General features: G+C 38.1%; 1 protein-coding gene across 2 annotated transcripts in view; it reads left to right on the top strand.

Annotated features, from left to right (window-relative positions):
- Positions 1-21,227, top strand: part of COL8A1 (collagen type VIII alpha 1 chain) — a 150,523-nt gene that overhangs the window by 98,056 nt on the left and 31,240 nt on the right. The window lies entirely within an intron of this gene.

The following is a 21,227-nucleotide window of genomic DNA, read 5'->3' as shown; positions in this document are numbered from 1 at the left end:
TACCATTCATTTCTGAAGAGTAGACATTATCTCATAGTATCCCCAGCCATCCTATGCTTATTACCATTGCCTGGTCTTAAGTGTGACTTTTGGACACCCAACTCATTATTTCCTAATATTCAATAGTACAATGACTTTTCATAGTCTATTTAATTTTATTTAGTCATTTAAAGAGTAAATAGTTGAGATTCCTCAGATTCTTACATTGTGCTCAAGGTGTACTTGAACAAAAAGAAAAAGCACAGCATCTGGCCTTAATGCCACATGACCACATCCTGTCTAGAATGAATTCATTCAGAATTTTTGAAGAAATGCAAGTACATTAATGATTTTCCTTAGGTATCATATTTTTACTACAGGTACCTCTAATTATTTTGGCTGGATTCCATCAAAGCCAGATGTTAATCAAATGAAATATTTATAATGCAAAACCATTGAATAAAAAATATATGTTCGTTTAAGCAACAGCTTATAGGACTGAAACCAATCGTGTATTTTGGAAAAGCTGATGAAGGAGGTATGACTCTGTTACATTCATAATGTCAGGGTAAGGCTCTGAACTCAATCCAGAGAAATTTTATAATTGTTGCAATCAACTACAAGCTCAGCTTCTGGATTTCTTGTAACAAAATCTTGCTGCCAAGGACATTGATGGGCTCACCCAGTAAAAAATTACAATAATAATGTTAAACTAAATCATAAAAATGCAGGAGGTGGTTATTATAGGGCAGAGGAGAGGAATTGCTTGTAAAGTTATAGTGGAAATATCAAAAATACACTTTATTGAACTTTTTAAAAATTAAGCTTTGTTTTTAAACTAGGGTGCAAAAGCAATAAAATGTAAAGGTTACGCAAAAAATGATTTCATTCAATCGTCAACAGCAATGATTCAGCAAATGAAAATAGAAATTACATTTATTCAGCCCAGTCATCAAGTCAGCAGACTTGAAGCTTATATATGATAGTTTTCTAATAAAAATAACCAGTTGAAACTCATTTTTAAGAAGGAATTTTGACAGAAAAAAGAATAAAGAACTTTCTGAATGTGTCTCTTCTTAGTGAAAATGAACTTGGTTTGTGCCTAATTTCACATAGTATAAAGCTCTAAATATTTTGTGTGGTTTTAAAGTTCTATGAAGAAATTCATTTGAAAGGAATGTAGAAAATAACCAAAAAAGTGTAAATATGAAAACCACGATTGACTTACAGTTAGAAAAATGGAAATAGTGAGAGCTAATCTGCTGTGTGCCCTTCAAAGGTAAAGAATGTCACTTTTAAAAATATTTTTGTGTCTGTTTTTTTTTTTTAATTTGTTTAAGTTTGCTTATTTTGAGAGAGACAGAGAGAGCACGAGCAGGGGAGGGGCGCAGAGAGAAAGAGAGAGAGTCCCAGGCAGGCTCTGCAGGGTCAGCTCAGAGCCCAGTAGAAACTGTGAGATTATGACCTGAGCCAAAATCACGTTGGACGCCTAACCGACTAAGCCATCCAGGCGCCCCTTAAAATTATTTTTAAGTAATCAGGATTTATCCTTCAGATCATCTTTTCACTTTCTGAAAATATAGATTACTGAATCATATGTCATAGACATTTTGGTAGGTAATTTCCATATTTTCTTCAAGTTAAATAATAAATATCTCTAAGTGACAATTATCATAGAAATAAACTCCTTTCACTCATTGAAATACCTGATGTGCCTTACACACAGTAAGCACTTTAATAGTATGAAGTGAACTGAATTATTCACACTTTTGTTTAGAGATTAATGTGTCTCTTGGATTCACACTAGCAAGGTGTCTCACACATGAGAATTAATGAGCTACATCTGTAACCAAAAATATCCATGGAAAACGTGCTGAATTGATCCATATCTGTTTTATTAATCAGGCCCACTACAGAAGGGCTTTCTTGTGGTTGTACTATATTTGGGAGATAAATCGAGTGGGGAAACCACAGTTCAATTTAGAAGTTGTTTGAAACATTGAAGAATGTGGGGGTTTATGTTATATGACAGCAATAAAGTCCAATCCTTAACGGTCGTAATTCTGATTTATAAGTATATAAATATCCTGTATGTTTAATTTTAACTTCAGAGCATTATAACAGTGGTCAATAAGACCCTATTTAATATGGATTTACTTCTTACTGACACCCTCTTCCTTTTTTTTTTTTTTTTAATAAAAAAGACTTGGGGTTTGTTTTGTTTTGTTTTGTTTCTTAAAGTTAGCTTGGTACAAACAGCCTTTAGTTGAAGCAGATGGCTGGAAATCAGAAGCCCCAGATTCTATCCTTGATTCTCCTACCAACTGGGAATGTGGCCTTGGGCAAGTCATGAGAGTAAATCTACAATAACAGGAGTAATAATGCCTTACATATGTATGGTGCTTTATGATCTAACAGAGCACTTTCACATACAATATCTTATTTAATCTCCACCCAGCCTCCTATGAGGAGTATGGCAATTATTAACAATCTCCATTACAGAAAGTAGAAATTTGAGACCCAGAGACACTAAATCACTTGTTCACAGTCACTTCAATATCCAATGTCACAGCCAGGAACAGGCACACATGATTCCAAGCTGGTCTTTGTCTTTTTACCTCTGCACCACATTGCCGCCCTCTGGTGCCTCCAAAGCTGAAATTACAAGAGCAGCACTGCCCACTATGGTAGCCATGAGCCACAGGTGGTGATTGAGTGCTTGAAATGTGGCTAATCCCAGTTGGGATGTATTATGAGTATAAGATACATGTGGGATTTCTAAGACTTTGAATGAAAAAAGAAAAAAAGAATGGAAAATCTCAATACTCTTTATATTGAGTGCACATTAAAATGATAATATTTGGGATATCTTGAGTTAAATAAAACATTAAATTAATCTCACCTGTTTCTTTTAAAATTTTTTAATGTGGCTACTAGAAAATGTGAAGTAATACATGTTTCTCATTGTTTCTGATGTTTGAATGGCTCGCATTGTTTCTGTTGGACAGAGCTGGACTAGAGAATTCCATTGTTCAGAGTTTTCACAGTACTAGGCTTGTTTTTGCACCTGTCTTGTTGTGGTTGAGACAAATTTCCAAATATTCTGCCAGATTTAGAGCAATGCAGATTCACATCAATGATTTGGTCATTTTCATATATCTTCCACATACAGGGGAAAAACCAGACTTCATTAGTTGATGCCTCAAATTGCTCATTCATTGAAATGGGTCATGTTAGACTTGCTGGATGCTTGAAAGGCTTGGAGTAAAAGTACCATGGAAAGAACTATAAATTATATTTATGACTCTGTAACACACTTTATTTTAAAATATGTTCCCATTAAACATTATGAGTGAATGAGACATTGGAGTATTAGGTGATATAGGCAATGTAAAATAGTAATTATATATAAATTTAGTATAAAATATAGTATATTTTATTCCCCCTACCAACTCTTTAAGACATTTTATATATAATCCCTAGAGAAGTAGCTTATTCCCATTTTGAAAAATCCAACAGAAAGTCCTCAGGAAAAAACGGGTTCTTATTAGGGAGAAAAGTATATATTACAGTAAAAAATAGCCCAAATCTCTGAAAGTTAACATCTACTTGGCATTGATTATGTGCACTCAGCACAATGCTGAGAGTTAAACCAAGATTATCTCATTTGGGGATTTGAAAATTAGCAAAAGGGAGCAGAAGCTAAACTCTTAACCATTGCTGCCTTTTACTGCAATGCTATTTGAAATCACAATGCAATCTATCACAAAAGTATTAAAATATTTGGAATTGATTCCATTTAATTCATTTCAACCCCACAAATGTTTATCCAGCAAACACAATGGATTAGGAACAGTTTTAGACATTGAAGGCGTATCGGATAATAAGACCAGAGCTCTGCCCTCAAAGAGTACACAAGTTGGTAGGCTTGTGAACATGTTTTTGAAAAATACATACTTATAAATAAGATATGAAGGAGGAGTTACTGTTCACTTTCTAAAGGCAGCAATAAAATTGTTACCTTACTTATGTTACGATATGTTCCTATATATTGTAACAGAAACGTTTATGGCTCTGCTGGCAGGTATTGAAGCTTGTCTATTGTTTATAATGCAAAGGTTTCATGTTAGAAACAAAAAACAGGGGCGCCTGAGTGGCTCAGTCAGTTAACGAGTTCATGAGTTCATGAGTTCATGCAGAGTCAGTCTCCATGATGGCAATGAGGAGCCTGCTTGGGATTCTCTTTCTCTTCCTCTCTCTCTCTGCCCCTCCCCCACCTGCGCTCACTCTCTTGTGCTCTCTCTCTCAAAATACATACATGCATACATACAAACATATATACATACATAAACTTTAAAAACAAAACAAAAAATAACAAAGCCTCCAAAACAATGTGATATGAATTTCAGAGGTATGCTTTCTTCTATATATTATACCCATTTAGAGGAAAGTGGGTTGAAACTATCTTAAATACATTCTAGAAAAAGGAGGATGAAAACAAACAGAAAGGGATTGAAATCAAAATGGCACTGAAAATGACAAAACTGAAAACTAAAAAATTTTATAACTTTTAATACAATGATAGTAATATGTTACCTTTGAAGGTAGAGATTAAAAATTGTGTAACTTAGCTAATTATATATTAATTTTTAAAAGAAGTTTTCAAAATATAATGTAGAACTTGTTGCCAATTTCTTAATGTTCTTGCTTATCTAGAAGAAAAGAAAAAGAAAAAAGAAATAGCCAACTGTGTGTGGCAGAATTTTAGGTGTCTCTATGTCTTTATTTACACTTTTCTGTAATAATTCCAGAATAAACACGCATTGCTTTTATAATAAGTAAAAAGAAAAACTTTTGTAATCCACTCCAAAATTGACTGCAATCAAGACAGGCAAAAATCGTATCAGAGGAGTGAAATGCAAATTTTCTTCTCAATCACAAAATTTCAAAATAATAACACATTTCATAGGTTCTCCTTTCAGGGGTTATTGCACTTCCTTTGATTCAAGGTAAAGCAAACTGTGGACTATTCAAGTTCTCTAGACAAGAAAGGTGAAAACTGAGTTAGGTTTTCTCGATTTTCTTGAGACAGTGGTTTAGCCTCCACTGTGAACGCAACTGTAAAGATCAAGGTTATAAAATGAACTCTAAGTTGTTATTGCAGCAATCAGAAAAGCAGAGCATCATATAAGATGCACCTCTTCCACCTTGAAACAAATTGGCCATCCATCATTTTCAGTGGCATCTGCTTCAAACTGGCCTTTAGTTCTTAGCCTGGAGATGTATAAAATGCCATATGGGAATATATCGTATAGTCACCTCTTTGAGCTGGATAAGGTCTTAGTGATCCTAAAAAGGGAAATGTAGAGCTAGTCTAAGCATCCCAATTAAAAATTCAGGGAGAAATATTTGGTTTGATAACTTCTTTCATGGAAACAACACAAAAATTTTACTACAAAGAAAACTCAGAAATGTGCTTTGTGTGCCATTTAATCATGAAATCATAAATCCACAGATCATTAGAGCTGAAAGGAGACTTCTAGATTATCTCATCCAATACCAATATTTTGTAGATGAGAAAACTAAGGAGCAGAAAAATTAATTTCTCAGGAAAAAAGATGAAATCACTGAAAAATATCACAAAGAATCCAAGAATTTCTGGAAGCTTACCTAGGAACAGCTAGGTATTCCAAATCCTATGAGAACTTTAAAACCTGAGTTTTTGGTTTGGTGGTGGGTACTCATATACAAGGAAGGAGAGATACTAGTATCGACTAATATCCATATAATATGTGAAAAGCACATTCATAGTGAATGCTTATACAGCAAAAATAAAAAATATAACAAAGCCAATGATAGCAGACCAGATCATTCACTCGTTACTTAGCTTCCTTTCTTCAGTGAGTCAAATAATTGAAATGAGCTTTTCTTTGCCACTTTTCTGATACAAATAATCTATTATCATGAGAAACTGGCTACTTCCACAGTTTCTGATAGGCCAGAAAGTAATGCGACATTCAATCCTTGAGTTAAAAAAGACAGGCTGTCAAAAGCCTCCTGATTTTATGCATTTATGAAAAATATGCTTATAATAAAATTTTATTATTAAAAACATATTCCTCTCATCTTCAAATTATATACTTACTATACGTTATATACATTCTGGAACAAGTAAATATCAAGGCTCTTTTTCCAAGTTCAATATCTGGCCAAGAAATAGAAATAGTAACCCTTGATTTTAAGGAAAATAGAACAGTACATGTGTTTCTATTGTCATCTATAAAATAGGAATAGGAGTAGATTCTCATAAAATTGTTTGATGATTAAATTAATAGTATATGTAAAATGTTTAGTGCAGTACTTGATACACAGTTAATATTCAGTAAATGTCAGCTATTGCTAATAGTAGTAATATTATTATTATTTCTGACATGACAATTCCTCCACATACATACTTCCCTCAATCAGACCAATCTCTTGTGATTCCCCACAGTTTCATGGCCCCATGCCCTTGCTTATGCTGATCTCTCTTTTTGAATGTCCTTTCTTTGCTTCTGCTGAACTCCAACCCATCACCCAAAGTTTAGCTCTGGAGGCTCCTCCTCTTAGGTATCTTCCCTAATTGCTTCACCTGTGTTAGTTGCACTCTTCTGTTACCCAGGGTACCCTGCACATATGCCTCTCCTGGCCATTGAGAATGTGACTTTTTTTTACTTGATCCTCCCTCACTTCCAACACACACACACACACACACACACACACACACACATGCACGCACGCACACACACACATGCACGCACACATACGCACACACTGACACATAGAACTGAAAATGCATCACACTCCATTTTTTTTTATCCCTGTAGACATGTCAATTGAATGAACCCACTCCTGTATAAAAAGATAAGTTATTTTTCCTTCATGAGTAGGGATTAGTCTAGAATGTGTACCTAGTGACCTTAGTTTTGAGGGGAAAATTGGGTAAGGGTGGGAATAGCTGGGAGATGCACCTTGGAAACCCTGGGACCTGGTTCTGCCACAAACCTAACCCTGTGGTCTTCAGCTCATGTAACTTCTCTGGACTCAGTTACCTTCTCGGCAAAATAAACGGGCTGTGCAAAGTATTCTCTGAGGATCCGCCCAATGCCAACATTTATATGATGCTAAACATTGGTTCATCTCAGTGGTTCTCAAGCTTTAGCAGATATCAGAATCATCAGGAGGGGCTTGTTAAAACACTGATTCCTGGTCAGCAGGTCTGAGATGGGGTACTAGTTATTTGCATTTTAACAAGTTCCCAGTTGATGCTGACGCTGCAGGTGGAAGGACCACATTTTGAGAACCACTAATTAAGCTTCTAATCTTGTGACACTGTCCCATAGTCACCTTGGTGAGAGCACTCCTGATAATGCAAATTCACAGTAGGATGGAGGCAAGTGAACCCAGGCTTCTGTGAGGCTACCATCAGGAGGACTGAGAGCCTGTGGGTGAGTCCCGGGAGAGGACTCAGAAGGCAAACGTTGCTGACCGTAACAGTTTTGTTTAAGGCCCATCTTGTGGGGAAGAGGCAGCCTGAGTTCACAGTGCTGCATGCGAGGCACAGAAAACAGATTGTGGGTTTTGACCCATCCACTGAAACCTGCTGCTGCTCAAGTCACAATGGATTACAATTGCCATCTAGTGATGGTTTTGAATTACTGCATCTAGAAACAACAATGAAATGCTGCTTTCATTTGGACACTGCTTTTTTGTTATGAAACTATATTCAAGATGAGAACCCCTAAGAATAAGCTCTAATGTACTCTGGCATCATTTACATTTATATCTAGATACTATGCGAATAAACATGTATATAGCACTTACTGTGTACTAGGCACTGCTCTAATACTTTATGTATGTTGTTACACACAGCAACCCAATGAGACAGATACAATTATTATCCCCATTTTTCCAGAAAGGAAATATAACTACAATGTACAAAAAAAATTAAGAAACTTGCCTGAAGCTGCCCAACCAGTAACGTGTACAGCTGCAATTGAACCTAGACAGCTCCTGGAGAGAGATTACTCTAGCCAGCCTCTCTTATGTTGGCAATTTAAAATAGTTACCAAAACAATTGTTACCTGTAAATAGTTATCAGGCCCAAGCCAATTATCTGGGGAAAAAACTCATAAAATACATACTGAAGCAATGAGTTTTTTCTGATTCTTCCAAATGAAATCAAATGATGTAAATAAAGAAATGCTTCTACCCACCCAAAGACATTGTCATGCAACAAAAAGAGCAACAATTTAGAATCAACTTCCAACCTGTTATGCAACCTTGGACAACTTGCTCAACCTCTCTGGGCTCCACTTTCTTCATCTATAAAGTACAAAAAAAATGTAGTTTACATTCTTTGGGGGTTCTTTAAAATCAGATTGTATTTTAGAGTTAAGAGTTATCCAGTGTGTGTGATCACAAGAGGAAATGTGGAAGCAATGGGCAGTGATCAGTTTGGTTTTTCTTAAATGGTCCTACATGTGGGAAAGGAGCCAAGACAGAAGATTTGATCTTCTGATCTACTGTCCAGCAGTGCTAGCAGTAAATAATAACACTCATGGCATTTGCAGTGAAGTAGATCAATGCTTCACTTCTCTTCCCGGATGCACTTGCCTGTGTGCCCGAACTCTGCATCCCTGCCTGTTCCAGCCTCCCAAGAGTCCTCACCAAAGGGCAGGAAACTCACATCTTTGCTGGTGGATTGAAGTTCAACCCCCTTCACTTCAAATTCTGTGATCAGAGATTTGCTTGGATTTAAAAACCTGGTCCCTGCTAATGCTTTTAGCTTCTTATCTAACACTTCCATTACTAAACCATTTCTTACCTCAATAGGCCAAACAGTACAGAATGGTTACGAAAACAAAGTACTAACGGTTTCTTTGTATTGTGTATGTATAATATGCTAAGATAGGCTGATATAAAGATTCTTGATCATGAAGGAAAATAAACATGTAGACAGAGCTCGAGGAATAAAGGGTAATAATTAAAATATAGTAAAGTAAAATATCACTATCTCACTGTAATAGATTTTTATCTCATTCCAAGTACAGTAAAACTTGGATTGCGGTAACTTGTTCTGCGAGTGAGTGTTCTGCAAGACAAGCAAACATTTCGAATAAATTTTAACTTGATAAATGAGCAATGTCTTGCAATACAAGTAGTATGTGACGCTGAACACCACATGATCACAACTGAGCCAATGGTTCTGTCTCTCTCTCTCTCTCTCTCTCTCTCACTGCGGGATTGTGGGTGATTGTCTCCTATGTTCCGATGCTTGGTCTCAGGCCATGGTATTTGGCAGAAATCAGTGATTTTTCAGGAAGTTAGAAGATACCCACAACTAGCACTAGTGTATTTTCATTGCTTCAAAGCACCTATGGATAGTCCTTTGCTTTTCCATTCAAGGGTAAGCTTAGGAATACTTGCTTCATTCTAGGTCAGGCTGCCTACAGATAGAGACCCTTTCCTCTGCTGCCTTATTGTCAGTTACATTAAATACAGTATATGATAACAGTTGTTAATACTGTAGTCAACATCCGTGTGAGCATATACAATGGCCCCCATGCAGAAAAAGACTCCTTTGAGCCAATAAATAACAGTGATTCTGTTAGTGATAGTGAAAGTCATCCAACACAATAATCCTCCTCTCTCGTCTCCCTCACACCAGCCATGAAGGTTTTCAAAAGTAAGTGCAGGTTAATTTATTTTTGCTTATATTTTGTATTTTCTTCATTATTTCTATTATATTACAGTATTGTTATCATTTTTATATGAATATTTTTGAGCTGTGGAACAAATCATCTGAGTTTTCATTATTTTTTACGGGGAAATTCGCCTTGATACACAAGTGCTTTGCGTTACTAGCATATTTCCGGAACGAATTATGCTTGCAAACCAAGGTTTGCAAATATATTTGCATATATTTAATGATCATAGCAAACTCAGAATTAGGCTAGGTAAGTGTTATTATCAACTTTATTTGAGCAATGAAAGAAATTGAAACAGAAATTTTAAAAAGCTTCAAAAAATAAGTAAATAATTGAGGGTCCATATATCCCAATTTTTAGTCTATGCTTGCCCCATAATTATAGTTTCTTTTAACAATAAAACCTTGACACAAAATGACTACCTTGTGATACTTTGAATTAAAAAGATTAATTAGAAGACTAATTAGATCCTAAGCATAGTAGAAAGTCTACATTAATTCACTCAACAAACATGTGTTGAGAATCTACTGTGTGCCTGGCACTGTTTTTTTTTTTTTTATTTTTTTTAAATTTTTTTTTCAACGTTTTTTATTTATTTTTGGGACAGAGAGAGACAGAGCATGAACGGGGGAGGGGCAGAGAGAGAGGGAGACACAGAAAGGGAAACAGGCTCCAGGCTCTGAGCCATCAGCCCAGAGCCCGACGCGGGGCTTGAACCCACGGACCGCGAGATCGTGACCTGGCTGAAGTTGGACGCTTAACCGACTGCGCCACCCAGGCGCCCCTGGCACTGTTTTAAGTGTAGGGGATTTAAGGGTGAAGGAGGTCAGAAATGACATTCCACCTTCAGAGCTTACATTCTATCTTGTTGAAGAGAAGACAATAAACTAGAAAACAAATAAATATGTAATACTGTGTCTAGTAATAAAGAAAAACCACGACCAAGAGAGTTGAGAGCATTGCTTTAAATCAGATGATCAGGGCAGACCTCTCTGAAGAGGTGACATTTGTTCACACGTCTGAAGGAGGCCAATTCATGTAGAGATCTGAAAGGGAGTTCAAGCAAAGAGAAGTGAGTGGAAAGTCCCAGGGCTGGGAGCCAGTTGGGCTTGTTCCAGAATAGCAAGGGGACCACTGGCCTGAGCACATTGACTAACAAGATGGTGTCTGGGAAGAGGGCAAGGCCATAGTATGCATGCCTTGCAGGCTGTGGAGGCAACTCAGAGTTCATAGGAACTTCAGTAGGGAGGCACAGGAGTGTATTGACAGGATGTCTTTACTGGTCTACATCTTTAAATCATCATTCTGGTTTCTCTGGGCAGATTAGACTCAGGCCAAGAGTGGAGGCAGGAACTCTAGTTAAGCTACTGTAACAACAGTCCAGGCAAAATATGATGGTGCCTTAATAATAGTGGCTCAGGATGTATCTTTATGGAGAGGTCCTAAAACTTGTTGATATATTGGCTAAGTGAGAAAAGGATAAATCAAGAACATCTCCTAGGCATCTTAAATAGTCCAGTTCATAGAAGCAGAAACAGAATGGTGATTGCCAGGTATTGGGGGGAGAAGGAAATGGAAAGTTGCTGTCAAATGCATATAAAGTGTCAGTTATGCAAGATGAATAAATTCTAGAGATCTACTGTATCACATTGTACTCAAAAACTGCAGTAACTCTGAGAAACTATTTTCTAGGGAAATAAAATTAGTTTTCAACATTATCTTGTGAATCATGCAATGTCATTTAATCATAGATTACGTCAAAACTTAAATTTAAAATGTTATTATGCATTTACCAAAAACAATTTTTTTAATTTAAAAAAGGGCTACATAAACTCTCAGAATTTTTGATGGGGAAAAAAAAAAGAATATCTCCTAAGCTTTGAGCCTGAGCAACTAGATAAGTAGTAACATCATTTTCCAAAATAGGGGAGCCTGAGGTAGAATTAGTTTCCTAAACCTTGTAACCTTCTAATTACACTAGTTAATCTGATTTCAGAATTTTAAATTCAAGAATCGTTAAGCTATGTTACCACTTTTGAAAGAATGAGCCATGTATAGCAACAATGATACTCTGCTATCACATGGAGTCCCACTCTGAGATAGAATTCTAAACTAGACAAGCAGCCTAAGCTGGTGTGATGTTTCTAAATGTTCTTTTGTAAAAGAGTTTCAAAGACCCATGACTAGAGAATTATGAAATCATGCCTTCTGTTTAGGACATGTTTTATAAATATGAGTAATGGAAGCATAGCTCTCCCCGCTCTCAAGAAGTACAAGGTACAAGTCCACGGTTCATTTCAAAGGAATGTTAAATATCGGCCTGAGATTTATACTCTTGAGAAAGAAATGTTACAGTGGAATCAGGGAAGAAATGTGCTGGGTTTGAGCCAGTGGCTCTTTTGTGGGAACCACAGTCTTGAACACGCAGGCAGCTGTGTTGTACTGAGCCCGGCCTCAAAAGTTTGGGGACAGTGTCATCACATCACCCATGCATGATTGATAAGAGCAAGAAAACACTTTTGGAGTACAAAGACTTAGCCAAAGTCACCAGTAAATCTGAGATGGAGCCAAAACTGAGTAAACAGTAGTTTTTAAATGGACACAGAAATTTTTTGATTCATATGCAGAAAAAACAAAAGGGACACCAAAGTCCAAGGAAATGTAGTTCCTTTATCAGGCCCCACTTATACAGAGAGAACAGCTCCTTTTCAACATTTTGGCTTGTCTGATGGATACTAATGAGCTCTGATCATTTGTGTAGAAGAAGAAGCAACGAAATTTAATAGTGTATAAACTATATAAAGACAGGGGCCTGTCTTCATTATTGTGTGTCCCCAGCAATTGCCACTGTACTTGGCACATACTTAGCTCTGAACAAGTCCTCGCTGAATGAATGAATGAATACACAAAAGCCTGAATAAATGATTAAAGCTAAGGAAGGAAAGGAATCTCTTCTTTCTATTTGTATATATATATGTATATATTTGTGTATATATATATATATTTATATATATACATACATATATACATATATGTATACATATGTATACGTATTTGTATATATGTATGTATATATATTTATATATATATATATATATATATATATATATATATATATATATAACCATGTTATCAGGTGAAACGTAACCAAAATGACAAGAGGGAACCATTCTTTTTTTTTTTAATTTTTTTTTAATGTTTATTTATTTTTGAGACAGAGAGAGACAGAGCATGAACGAGGGAGGGTCAGAGCGAGAGGGAGACACAGAACCTGAAGCAGGCTCCAGGCTCTGAGCTGTCAGCACAGAGCCCAACACGGGGCTCGAACTCACGGACAGTGAGATCATGACCTGAGCCGAAGTCAGACGCTTAACTGACTGAGCCACCCAGGCACCCCAAGAGGGAACCATTCTTGTCTAACACACTCTCTTCCTCTGATGTAGCAATTCAGTTCTCACTGCCTACATAGTTATATCATTCACTGACATTGACTGAATATTAACAGATCTTTATCTCTATCTTTCAATGGTTTTTATGTGGTCTACATTTCCCACCTATTCTCTGTACTCTTTGGTGAGGGGATTACCAGCCTGAAGAGTTAAACAAAAGGTTGAATAATTGACAGGCTGCAGCTCCAGAACTTGATTTTTGTTTTGACCACCCTTTCAATTCTAAGATTCTTAGCTCCATGTCCAAGACTCAAGTTTGCCTTAAGCTTACATCAGTTTAATCACCCTTACCACTTCTGACCTCCTGCTCAAGGGCAGCCTTTTTTCCATTGTCATCATTCTATCTGGCCATAGCTGTTGAGTAGCTATGGATGGAAATGAGTAAAGGGAGAAAAATAAGAACTTAAAAAGGAATTAAATGGGATTCATCCATTCCCAGACCAAACCCTCTATAGGAGAGTATTGGAAATCTCATCTACAGCATAGACTGGCCTAGGATCCAGTCTGGGTGTTAGAGGCTGTTGGCACTCCGCCTTGAGTAAATGAGCATGAACCTGTCCTTGTATCAAATGTTCTTCGAGATCCTTGCACCTAAGCTTTTTTAGAAGTGTATATAAGTCATTCTAAAGTGAGAAAATGAACAGGATACACTCTAGTAGAAATCCAATGACAGATAATAAAATAAGTCTTTCCCATCTCCCTTTTTGATGACATTACACTTTAAAAATAGGTACATGGCGGAGCCCAAGGGAGGAATTTCAGTAAGGCAAATTTACTTACAAGTAGAATTTCTTCCAGAATACAAGAGCCTTTGGCAAACATTGGTTGGCACATTCTTCCTAAAAGGTAAAAGCCATTTTTTTTGGCAGGTTTTAAGTGACACTTAAGAGTGTCAGGCAAACCTTCCAAACCGTAGCCAAAATGCAAGTTTATCCAAAACACACAGCATCCCCAGCCAGCTCAAGATCAACAAAAAAAGTTAGGCCTAACCATTACAGAATGTTAATTGTGAAACATAATTCCTTGATATTTATGGCTCCATAAACTGGGCAAAGCTACTGAGTATTAAGAAGTATTCTGCAGTGGAGCAATTGCTTACCCTTGATGCTATAACATGTGCTATATTAAAGAGAACCACAAGTTGGTCACACTCTATCCATTAGGACATGGTTCTCTACTTTTAGTGTGCCTAAAAATCAACTGGAAGCAAGCTTGTAGAAAAATGTGGGTTTCTGATCTGGTCCCCAAGGCTATCTAGTTAGACTCTGTTGGGGGAGGGGATTGGGACAAAGGAAGGCCAGTGAGTAAGACGCACATGGTCTGTAAACCATACACGGATTGAGAATCACTTGCACCAGAGTCTGAAGTGAACACCCGAAAGTTAGGAGTCTCCATGCAACTCTTTAATCCTTGCACCCAGCACTGACACTGGAATCTGGGAGATACTCAATGAATTTTTAATGAATGAAAAGCAGTTAACATTTATGAATGCCAGGCACTGTTCTAAGTATTCTACACATATTAACTCATTTAATCCTCACAAGAAGGAACTATTATTAGCCTTGACACTTGCTTGGCACTCTGCCTGCACACTGTCCAGAGTGTCATGTGGCTGGCTCTTTTGTTACATTCAACTGCTGCCTCCTCAGAAGAGTCCCCACCCGGACTGCCTGTCTAAAGTTGCATCAATGCCACTCCCGTCCAGTCGCAAGATCCTGTTCCTTTTCTCTATAGCCCTTGCCTCCATCTAAAACTATCTGGTTTGGTTTATTGCATGGGTCCCTCCACTAAGATATAAACACCATGAAAACAAGAGTCTTGCACCATGAAAACAAAATCTGTCACCGTATCTCCAATGCCTAAATCACAGTAGACACCAAAGAAATATCTGTTAAATGAATACATTTGATGAAACCATAATAAATGCAAAGTAAAGGAGTTGTGTTTGCTATATAATTTTTTAGTTCTCTCAGAGCTTCCAGAATTTATTAGGCTACATGTAAAAAGCAAACCCCAAAATGTCCTCAAAATTATTCCCTAATCCACCTTGCCCCAGGTCATAGCATGGACATGAGGGAAAGGGAAAACTAAGTAAAGGTGAAAATGGACAGTCTGGATAGATTTCTCACTCTATAGTTTCAATATTTTTTTTTAATTTTTTAATGTTTATTTCTGAGAGAGAGAGAGAGACAGAGCATGAGCAGGGGAGGGGCAGAGAGAAAGGGAGACACAGAATCCAAAGCAGCCTCCAGGCTCTGAGCTGTCAGCACAGAGCCTGGCACAAGGCTTGAACTCGTGAACTGTGAGATCATGACCTGAGCCGAAGTTAGACGCCCAACCAACTGAGCCACCCAGGCTCCCCTATGGCTTCAATATTTTGTTTGAAATGAACTCTTAGGACATCACACAGCCCCATTTTCAAACATAAGTAGAAAACACATTCCAAGATCAAATGTACATGATTTTCTTAGATTAATCTGTTTTTCTTGGCCACACAATGACTCTGCTTTACTAGTTCAGAAAGCTGTATCTGCATGACACCAAAAGAGCTAGTTAAATCAATGAAACTCATACCAGTCATCTCAACAGTAAAAAGAATGGATATACCAGTTCACTCCAAGTGGCAAATGTGTCAGAATCATTGATTTTACCCTGTGCCAACAGATCAAAATCAGAAACTGATTGTAGACTAAGGAGAGAGAAAGAAACTCCTTTTAAATGGGTTTCTCATACAGTATGGCTCAAACCCATGGTTCCTTTTAAAGAAGCCACTTGCCAATTGACCTCATATCAATGCTAGCCACGTCCCTGCAGATTCTGACCATGGAGGGGCTAAATGATCTCCTCTTTGTGTATGGTGTGGGTCTCAGACAAACAAGAGCTAGGACTGAGGGGTAGCTGCTGAATGAAGCGTTTTGTTCCAAGCAATTTTTACCATTTCTACTAAAATGCCAGACAGTGAACGTTGTCGGTAATGTTGTTGGATAGAACATACTCAAAAGCAACTACAAACTTAAAAAAAAAAAAAAAAAAAAAAAAAGGAAAACTCTTTTTTGGGGAAAGACATTTTAGGAATATCTTTTCACTATGATCATGTACAGAGTTAGCCAGACCTGAGTTGGCTTCATTAGTCATCTCAGAGAATGTGGATAGATCTTGGGGAGATCGTTCCATATCTGAAGAATTGCTGATCCCGAATCTCATTCATTTCAGTCAGTCACTGGGGGTTAGTATGAAACTTGGAAGTACCAGAGTAGATGCGGGAAGGGGTGGAGGAAGCGATGCAACCGAGAGTGACATCCGTTCTTACTACAGGAAGGCCAAGATCCTTTGCAAAGACTTCACCTAGGAAAAGTCTTGCTGCCACAACCCTCCTCCCCCACAATCGACAAAGATTTAATCAGAATATTTTAAAAGGTAAAGAGGAATTTCTTTTCATTCTAAAAATTTCCAAGTGCAATCTAGTCAAAAACAAAGATGTTCACTACCCAAGCCCTCAAAACCATCTGGGTTAACTCAAAGCCAGGTTTAGCACTTTTTGTTTTCCATTTTGTGAGGAAAACATGATTTGGATTACAAATTTCTCCGAGGTTCATACATATAGCTGAGAGACTCTGTCATTTCCTTATCAGAAGCAACAGGAGAAATTCCAAGTATGAGGAATCACAGAGATTTATTGCCTCAATTCCCAGCTTGACACTTGGCTCAGCACAAAGTCTAAGCAGCCAAAAAGAAGTCCTTTACTAAGGTACGAAAGGAGCTGGCTGCTTGTGAAGTCCAGACTTGGGAGTGACACAAACGGAGGTTTGGGTTTTTACACAGCCAGCAAAACCTAGTCTGTTTGAAGTCGGATCAATTGATTTCTTGAACATTTCAAATAAGCAAAATTCTGCAGGAAATGGAAGCCAGATGCATTTTTAACTCAGGAGATCCTTGGAAGACAGGCAGAAAATAATCAAACAACATCCTCTAGTTTCATTTTGGCCCTCCTCCTAGACTTACTCTCCAGAACTATACATCCCTACATGATGTAGAGACAATGAATGAATAAACTTGGGGAAGGGGAAGAGTAGAAGTTTACTTTTTAAATAATTTAAATTTATTTAAATAATAATTTTAAATTTAGTCACATGCTTATATTATTAAATTAAAAAAGACACAGTGTGTGTTTGATATAAATGTATATCAATTTTAAAATACTGCGTTATTTGAAAGAGGATCCGAAACATTTTAGGAAGCATCTGTTGTAAAGCAGGCTCTGTGCTGGCAACTTTCACAATAACCCTCTGAGGTAAGTTTTTATTCTCACAGTACACACAAAGAAACTGAGGCTTACTGAGATTTACTGATTTGCCAGATGCCACAATGATTGTGAACAGAGAGGCTGAGGTAGATTTTTTTAATGGTTTTTTTAAATCTGTTTATTTGTTTTTGGGAGAGAGAAAGAGACAGAGTGCGAGTGGGAGAGGGGCAGAAAGCGAGGGAGACACAGAATCTGAAGCAGGCTCCGGGCTGGAGCTGTCAGCACAGAGCCCTGTGAGGGGCCTGGGGCTCGAACTCAGGAACCGCAAGATCATGACCTGAGCCGAAGTCGGACGCTTAACTGACTAGCCACTCCCCTAGATGGACTTACCAAAGGAGTCCCCAGCTGATCCTCAGGATTGAAATCCACGTGGAAAGAATCTGATGTCTGAGACTAAGTTTCTTCTACACTAGCTGTTGCTAGTTTCCACCTCCTGGTGCATGGTACAGAAATAAGTTGGCAGCTGGTATTGAAGTTGGATCTACTAGGTCAGGAGTACTTGGCAGTTGAATGCATGCCAGAAGTACCACCATGCCAAGTAGGCACATGCAACTTTCCCCCAGGAACTCTAAGGGAAGAAGGAAGGGGTACTCTCTTCTCTCCAATAAGCTTTGGCATCAGACATTTAAAGAAAATATAAGAAACAGGAGAAGAAGAAAACAGACTCCTCCTGCCACACCTAGCTGCTACCTTGTTAACACCTTGTTCTTTGTACTTGTGACTTTCACAGAAGATGAAATATTTCTTTCCTCTTGACTTCACATATGCTGTCCAGAAGCCCCCAGGTTTCCTGGAACTTTTGTTAAGAATTCCAGATATCCCAGCAATAATTTTCAGACACCAAGCTTTGGCTGACAGAGAGCAGATACAACCAATGTCTGGGGATTTTCCCCCTGCTTTCCTCTACTTTTTCTTCCAGTGAAACTGTCCCATTATTGGTTTTGATTTATTAATTATGATCATACTTTCCTTTCTAGAAATCTCATTTGCAAAACAAAGAAAGAATAAAAATAGTAATGAATAGTCATCCACGGTATTTTGTTAGTTCTTCTCGGCTCTTCCTTTTGAACTGTCTGCTGTTTCTTGGCCACTTCTGTGTCAGTAAAGAACATCATGGACATAGGATATTTTATGTGTATCTATGTTAGTGAGGCCCACCTCTCATATTTGTGATAATTTGGGCAAAAGTACAAATGGAGGCCCACTTTCCATACATTTAAATCTTTAAAAGTTATGAATCAAGCCAACTGCTAGTTTATGTTTTATTCCTCTGCCTTGGCAAATATACATTTCTAATAACCCAGAAGGCCACGTCCAAATTTAGAATTCTCAGACTCCTTGAAGTGCAACACCAGAATGCAGAGGCTTAGGGAGATCAGCCTACCACCAGTTCATTTGTTCCCACCTCCAGCTCCGGTAATAGACTATGGACCATAGGCCATGCAGGTTTCACAACCATGCATGTGAACACCCTATCGTACAGCCAGCTCCATCCACAGTCCCTAACAAAAATCTACTTCCTGGCCTCATGTTGGACCCAGAGGTTGCACACCCAAGGGATAGTCCATCTTAGGAGGGTGAACCCTAAGAAAAAGCCTCTGCAGTCACTGGAACAAGCTCAAGATCATCTGGGTAGAGAATTCTTAGGTCTTGCATATCCAGAGCAGGTCTAGAAGAGTGTGAGCTCTGGACAGCACAATCCCTTGGCTCCTTACTCGTGGCAGTTGGAGGAGGCACATTTTCAGGAAGGTCAGAGCAGAGGCACCTGTTGGCCCTATCTGAGTGATACTTAGTGTCTGCTCATTGTAATGGCTAAGTGAGAATTAACTTCATTTACTGGATGTTTTTCATCCATAGCTTCCAAGTAAGAGTGAAAGGCATCTCAGAAGAAGATTTAGAACTAGATGCTCAAGAGCCATAGTTTCACATATGGCAAAGCATTTGTACCTCAATATCACTGAAGATTATGCAATTTGCTCTTTGAATTGCAAGTGCAGTCATCTGATTTCCTGCTCCAGTTTCCATGGTCCAAGGCCAACGAAGAAACAGAATCTGTTAAATATTTGAAAGGTGACATCATTAACCATGAATTATCATCTAACATGGAAATAACTTCAATTAAGAGGAGGGAGTATACACACATATTTCATTGTCATACGTTTCTTTAGAAGATGAAACAAGCAAGAATCAGAGAAATGTACTCTGGGAAATGGGAGGGAGAGAAGAATGGGTTCCTTGGGTTTACATTTGTTCCAAGTGAGGTAGGCTATGCTCCTCCTGCCCATCTGATCCCCTGGACTGGCTCCTACCTCTATCAGTGATGATAGCAAAATGAAAACAGCTAATACTTACATCCTACTTACCCTGTGCTAGACACCTTTCTAAGCCCCTAATCAGTCTTACTTATTTAACCTGCACAAAAACCCTGTGAGGTTGGCATTTTTATTATTATTCTCACTTTATAGATGAGGAAATTGAGGCATAAGAAGATTAAGAAAAAAACAAAACCTTGCCTAAGGTCTTGTAGGAGGTTCAGAGCTTAGATCTGAACACAGAGGGATCCTAGAGTCTGCATTCAGCAACATGTTCTACTGCTCCTTGAGATGATCTACCATCCAGAGACTCAGCAGCTCAGTCACTGGTCACCTTCCACTCTGCCTTGCTTCTCCAAATAAATGTGCTTTTGCCCCTAGTAGCTGAAGGTTTGACCTGGAAGATCAGTTATCTCTTTGGCTGACCTGAACTTTTCATTTCCTGAGGGATAAAGACAGTTTCCCTCTTCTAAGTTCCAATGGGCGTTACCCACCAGAGGCTACAGAAACCATAACATCCCCCAAATTCTCTCAACATCTCACTGGGCTTTTTATTTTTATTTTTTAAATGTTTATTTATTTGTTTTGAGAGACAGATAGTACAAGTTGGGGAGGGGCAGAGAGAGAGGGAGAATCCCCAGCAGGCTCCCTACTGTCAGCACAGAGCCCCATGATGTGGGGCTCAATACCACAAACTGCGAGATCATCACCTGAGCCAAGATCATGACCTGAGCAAAAATCAAGAGTCAGATGCTCAGCAGACCAACCCACCCAGGTGCCCCTCTAACTGGACTTTTTAAAGAGGAACTTTAGGGGTGCCTGGATGGCTCAGTCAGTTGAGTGTCTGACTTAGGCTCAGGTCATGATCTCCTGGTTTGTGAGTTCCAGCCCCACATCAGGTTCTGTGCTGACAGTCAGAGCCTGGAGCCTGCTTCGGATTCTGTGTCTCCCTCTCTCTTGACCCCTCCTCCACTTGTGCTCTGTCTCTTTCTCTCTCTCTCTCAAAAATAAATAACATTTAAAAAATTTTTAAAAATGAAAAGGAACTTTATATATGAGAATTTACTTATTCTCTTGCCTTTAAGGTTCCCAAATGATTAGGGGTTGTATCTTATTTTTCTTTATTTCCAGTTCCTATTAGAGTTCTTTACATGAGAGAGGTGTTCAGAAACTTTGGGGAAAAAATGAGGTTTTATTCTATTCTTCAATAACCCTGAATTTTAATCTGGCAGGCCAATGAATATATAAAGAGCAGAACAACAATTGTATAAAAATTCCGAATTCAGTCATTGCAGGTGAGAATGAATATGGAAAGTGTATATATATGCCAGAATCTATTCTATATTCAAAATTCTGATTCAAAGAGGTGATATGGTGTAGTAGTTAAGTGCCTAGACCCTGGAGGCAACCTCCCTGAATTCAAATTCCATTCTTG

Source organism: Lynx canadensis, chromosome C2 (assembly GCF_007474595.2).
Source record: "Lynx canadensis isolate LIC74 chromosome C2, mLynCan4.pri.v2, whole genome shotgun sequence".
In the NCBI taxonomy this organism is placed as follows: domain Eukaryota; kingdom Metazoa; phylum Chordata; class Mammalia; order Carnivora; family Felidae; genus Lynx; species Lynx canadensis.
This window is presented reverse-complemented; position numbering and strand designations above follow the sequence as displayed.